The sequence below is a fragment of the Pelecanus crispus genome, chromosome 4 (assembly GCF_030463565.1).
Source record: "Pelecanus crispus isolate bPelCri1 chromosome 4, bPelCri1.pri, whole genome shotgun sequence".
NCBI classification, from domain to species: domain Eukaryota; kingdom Metazoa; phylum Chordata; class Aves; order Pelecaniformes; family Pelecanidae; genus Pelecanus; species Pelecanus crispus.
This window is the reverse complement of record NC_134646.1, coordinates 72,466,024-72,472,406: the sequence shown is the minus strand read 5'-3', so window position 1 is coordinate 72,472,406 and position 6,383 is coordinate 72,466,024.

The following is a 6,383-nucleotide window of genomic DNA, read 5'->3' as shown; positions in this document are numbered from 1 at the left end:
AGTTGCTTTAGTGTTTCATGTTTCCATGTACAGGTCCTCTAAGAGTCTTCCAGATTCTTCCTGGGGCTCTGCACACTTTTTTATAATTCTATCCACCTCTCTTTTATTCCAGTTAAGAACAAAATGCTCATCAGGCTTTTTACATTTATGTCAAAGTGATTCCTCTCCTTTTCTTCTGGGAAGGCAAATGCCTTGTCAGTATTCTCTGTTTTGCTCTCTGTTGCATGTCTCACTGGCCTGGCCTGCGCTTGCAGCTTGAGCTAAGCAGAGCTGCAGTTCAGAGTCTGGTGAAGAGCTCTTTCCACTCATGCTTGTTAAATTGAAAGTAATTTTTGGAGGGCTGAACTTGGGAACTTTGGCATTTTCTTTCTCTCTTGGATTTTTGCTAGTTCAAAATGAGTCACCTCCTGCCACTTGACAATCGCAACGAATTAAGGCAGACGTTTTCTTTTAGGGAGGCCTAGTACAGTATGAAAAACATGGTGAGCTGAAGGGTGGCTCTCCTCAGCCTAAAAGTGCAACACTGTGCTTGCACAAATGGCTTTGCCCTGTGGCTGAGCACTGGGGTGTTGGCTGTTACTTTGGAAGGTACATGGAAGTGTGTAAGAAAAGTAATTTTATTGTCAATAGGCTTTGCCTCATACAGGAATCTGTGTAGCCAGTGTAAATTTTTTAGGGGCCAGCAAATAGGAAAATATTGACAAGTGTGAACCTGGAAACTTTTTTTCTGTTTTCCTACTCCATATTTGAAAAAAACATAACCAGAAGGTTTTGCATAACATTTTACTGAGAAATAGTGATGGACACAAGCATTGTCTTCAGACAGTGGGGAAATTGGACCTATTACCAAGATGCATGAAGTTATGACAGTGCTCTGCAGTACAAAATAACAGATAAATGAGAAACTGCTCATCAGGAACAGTCCTTGGCTTGTCCCAACTCCCAGACTCTGCCTGGGAAGTTTTTGGGAGACTGCCAGTTGGCATGGGCCAAAACTGAGCCAGGGACCTCTATAGTGATTTAACGCTATAGAAAGCTGTAAGGTTAGAGTGCCCAGGCATGTTTCCTCTTGATTTACAGGCTCAGACTTAACCATCAGAGATCATAAGGAATATTATTAGTTTTCGGACCATCTGGTCTCACCAAGACGGGTACTGTTCCTCTGTGCACCTCTATTGTCCCTTCTGCCCCCACCAGCCCATGTGGGATTTGCAAGGGGAGCATCTCTGAAAGCAGCACATGGCTGTTTGCCCTGGGGATGTGTTCATGGGGGGCTGTGCAGCCGGAAGGCTTCCCTGCCACGGACCGGGAACACAGGCAACGGTGGCAGAGAGATCAGCTCTGGTCACTCTCTTGGTCCGGCCAGCAGCTATGCTGTGAAACCATATGGAGGAGCAGCCAGATTGCTATGATGTGTGGCAGGAGGTTTCCGCTAGAGACTAGGCAGCTGCTATGAACATCATCTATTAGAATTTTGATTAAAACACAGATTCTGGTTCTGTAGTAAGGGTGCAAATTAGACAGAAAGTTATACAGGACTTGCATGCAGAATTGTGTCCAGTTTTGGGCCCCTCAATACAAGAAAGACCTGGAGCATGTTCAGAGAAGGGCAACGAAGCTGGTGAAGGGTCTGGAGCACAGGCCTTATGAGGAGCGGCTGAGGGAACTGGGGTGGTTTAGCCTGGAGGAGAGGAGGCTGAGGGGAGACCTTATCGCTCTCTACAACTACCTGAGAGGAGGTTGTAGTGAGGTGGGTGTTGGTCTCTGCTCCCATGTAGTTAGTGATAGGACAAGAGGAAATGGGCTCAAGCTGTACCAGGGGAGGATTAGATTGGATATTAGGAAAAATGTCTTCATGGAAAGGGTAGTCAAGCATTGGAACAGGCTGCCCAGAGAGGTGGTGGAGTCCCCATCCCTGGAAGAGTTCAAAAATTGGGTAGACATGGCACTTTGGGACATGGTTTAGTGGGCATGGTGGTGTTGCATTGATGGTTGGACTGATGATCTTAGAGGTCCTTTCCAATCTTAATGATTCCTAGTTTTTACTTTCATTATAAATGATCCAGCCACCAAGCCAGGAGGTGTGGGGTTGCTACTCTACCCCTAATTGGTTTAGTGGTGGACTTGGTAATGTTAGGTTAATGGTTGGGCTGGATGATCTTAAAGGTCTTTTCCACCCTAAACAATTCTATGATTCTATGATCTTCATGAGTGTCTGGCTTTGGATGAGAGCCTAACAACTACTGTTTGTTTAAGAATAAATGTAGTGGCTAAAATCTTTACCAACGAGAAGGGCAAGGTGATGGTGTCCTCTAGAGTTTAAATATAACCTGCTACTCTGCTGGAGTGAAAAGAGAGCTATACAGTAAGGGAGACATTTATCTCCTTTGCTGGTACAACAGACTCATATCCTCCCTGGAGCAATCTGAAAGGTAGTTTCCAAAACACAATAAATTTTGCTTTGGTTTATTATTTTAATAGTAGTCTTGGGCCAAACTGCAGCATTCACCATCTTTTACACAGTTTTTGTTCTGAAGCATGTGGGGAATGTACTAACATTGAATTTAATCCTGAAGGACAGGACATGTGCTTCCAGAGTGCTTCCAGAAATTACTTGTGCCACATTATGCAGTAATAGGGTGTGCTTTGGGAGTTGAATTCAAGCCTTTGTAGGTTAGAAATTATGGAACTTAATGCACATTGATTACATGCTATAAAATGTCTTATGAACTGATAGAAAAGTATGTTTTCCTCTGACAGCTGTAGTATTACAATTAAAACAGTTCCAGACACCTGGCTGTTGTATCTGAAATAGCTTGGAAGTGGAGGGATGTCAGTTTATTCCAGGTGGTTCAGAGCCTTTGTGTACATTAATCCAATGTACACCTTAATTTTTAAAAAGGCTCTAGCTCTGAAATACTGGAATGCTGGCTTTCCAGGAACATGGGACCAGTGTTCAGGACCAGGGTCCCAGAGTTTGGTGTGGTGCTGTGTGGATATAAATAGGGGTCAGGACTTAGGTTGACTTACTCCCAGGAATACCAGTAAAACAAACAGCTTCTGCCAGTCCTGTCCTCCCAGATAAACTACGTACAAATAGTGCACCCTGTCCTCCGCAGTTGGAGCCCAAGACGTGACCGATGGCTGAAAGCACTTGCAAATAAGAAAGTTTTGCAATGACTGAATTAATATTCTGCAACAAAATGCTATTTTGCCTGGTGAGGCTTATCTTCCTGGCTGCCCTATAGTCAAGGGAGGGAAGGACACCCCAGGACACAGTTTAGGTAGCAGGCAGTAGGCAGGCATCCTCAGGACTAAGAGCAGCCTTTGTGGATGTCTCTCAGAGCCTTGGCAAGCCTGTAAGGCTTTTCCTTCTATGACCATCCTTTATCATCAGGAGAGCTTCGATATTTCGCATCTCATCTTAGCATAAAATTTACATTTCTTGGGAGTGTAAAGGACCGGGATTTTATCACCTTTATAATGCCATACACCCAGGGCCAATGTATGCAGAGTTACATAGGCACAATAACAGTCAGAGTCTCACCAGAATTTAGAGGATTATTTTTACTTTAGGAAAATACTATTTTTTCAGCTTGTTGATCTGAAATTTAATTATGTGACTGTGGAAACAAAGCCCTGCATCCAGCCCTGGTTACAGCTGGGGCAATAGTTTTGTTGGGAAGCAATGTAACACTATCATTCACTTATCACCATGGTATCCAGGTATTAGTTATTTTTCTCAGTCTTCCTGCAAACTGCACATATTTCTCAGCTATGCACCCTGATATTTCTCACAAAAAGTGATTAAAAGTGTGACTCCAGCAACCCTGGCATCTCTGACAAAATAGGCAATGTCAAGATAGACAGGGAAAGAATAATTTAGATAATTCACAGGTTCATTTCTCCCCCTGTATGTCATATCTTTCTATTTAAAATTAATTTGTGTAACCTGTAAAATAGGAAGGTGATCATTAGGTTACTGAGCAGTTGGACAGGAATTTGACTGAGGCAGATTTGATCTCTGCATGAACCCTGTTGCAAAAAGCTGGCACTTGTGTTCACTTCCTTAAAGACCAGATCAAACCATAAAATTTTTAAATTATTTTGAGTAATTTGAAAGAGCCATATTTCAAAATCTCTTTGCTTGCTGCACTGGAGCTGGACCTTTTCCCAGTGCTCAGGTGCTGAGAGAGGAGCCCTTTTTCAAAGATGCTCATGGCCCAAGCTGTCATGCTCATTTCATGTCAAAATCTTACCACTTCTGTTACAGCTTAAATGCATTCCAAGGTCTCTTGAAAAGCCTGTCCTTTATCGCTAGTATTTTAAAAAATAAGAATCCAACAAACTATACATTGCCAGTCGCTAATGTCAGTCTGTGAGCAGTGGAGGCAGTGGACACAAGAAGTGTGTGTCCAGCAGTGGGACCACTCCCCACTGGGGATGGAGCAATTTTAAAACCAGCCCTTATTTTTCTTATACTGGTAGAAGAAAGCACTAGACTTTATAAGCAGTAAAACTCAGGGCACTGCCCTAATTTTAGGGTTACATTTCATTCCTCTGTTTTCGTTATACTGTCAAAATTTTGCTATTTTTTTTCCTGGAGTTCTGAGGTCACTCAGATATTTTAGCAGCTGGCAAAGTGCCACTGCTGAGTGAAGATAACTCAATATTTACCAGTTATTCACCGCATTCATCAACATGAAGGCTTTTTAGACTGTTCTCTCATAGGTAAAGAAGAATTCTATGGATGAGATGATTTCACTGGCTGGTAGATTGGTATATAACAGAGATGCTGTAATAGGAGCTTGCTGTACCTGTGATAGTTGACACCACCCCCTCCCCGCCCCCTTCCCCTCTGATACGTGCAGTGTCCACTGGTATTTCCAGGACTCTTTGCTTGTCATGTGCAGGATGCTCTTGTTCCTCCTCTGGGCTGTGGATGCTGCCAGCATGGCTAGGTGCCTGGGTGTTTGGCACTTCTCCCCGTCTAGCTGTAAGCGTTTATTCAGGGTCTGTTACAGAAGTACCTCTCAATGCCTAAACCCCAGCTAAATTCTCTGTGGCAGGGGTCAGTAGCTCCACTGACCTCAGCAACTCTGTAAACACTTTTAAATAGTCAAGACTGTGGGCATAAATCAGGTGCTCCAGGAAGAGTACCATGTTTGACAGGAAAGAGATGATGGCAGCTACCCAGGGCTCCTGCAGCTGCTGTGGAGAATGAGTTTGGTGTGTGATGTGGTTGGCTGTAGGATGAGCCAGGTAGGATGATCCCATTGGAGACGCTGCCTGGCTGGCTTGGTCATGTAAGTGTGAGCTCCTGAGCCAGCACAGTCTCACTGCCAGTGAGATGACATGACCCAAGGATGGGAGCTAAGTTTTAATTGCCCAGGAGTGAGACACAGCCCATGAAGTGTGGATTGGCCACATCTGCACTGCAAAATATCTTTTATAACAGCGATAATGGAAAGAGATGACAGTATGGAGAGAGAAGGCCTGTTCCTGTTCCATCCCTAGCTTCACTGGTACTGAAGTGGGTTCTGGATCTGAATGTCAGTAACAATTGAGCATGTAATAATATACCTTCGGCAGCAGTTTCTAGATGGTGGGATTTACCTGGCAAAAAGTAGGTTGGGGATGTTAGAGGTCTCGTCTCTCTGTGTTTGAGTGTCCTGGTGAGGTGCTATGCTCCTAGTTAAGAGCAGAGGCAGAACCATGCATAGTCTTTTCTGCCTCAAGCACTACTGCCACAGAGCAGACTGTGTTGCATTTGGTTTTATCCTGCTGCTCAGAAACACTCTGATTTGCTTTGGCTGTGATAGCGGTGGCCAGCTTCCCTGCCTCCTCTCAGTCTCATCTGACAATCTTTGCAAGGGAAAGAGTCATCAGATTCCCCAGTGCCTCCAAATGCCCTCTCTGACAGGTGAAAAAGACCTTGAGAAGATGACGAGCAGACATGAGAGCAGCTCCTTGGGATTCCCACTGCTCTGCTCTGAGAGGAGGATGAGCAGAGTCTGCAGATGGGTCCCTGACTCTTCCCACCCTCCCCGCAGGCACATTGCACCATTTCCCATCGTGGCAGCTCTTGTACCAGCGCAACTCCACCACTTGTCGTGTGGTGTTAGCCAGTGCTGCAGTGATGCCTGAGATGCTGAGAGAGGTCATGGGCCATAACTTACCCCTGATATATACATTATAACTAAGTTGATGTAAGCATGCTGTTGAAGGGTGATCTTTAAAACATACTTTACAGGGTGTCTCTCTTTCCAAACGATAGCTATTTAAGGTAAAGCACTATGTAACTACTGGAAGTAGATAGTCAGCTATTCGAAGCTGATTACCTCTGCTAATGAAAGGACTAATATTCTGCAATTGTGCAGCAT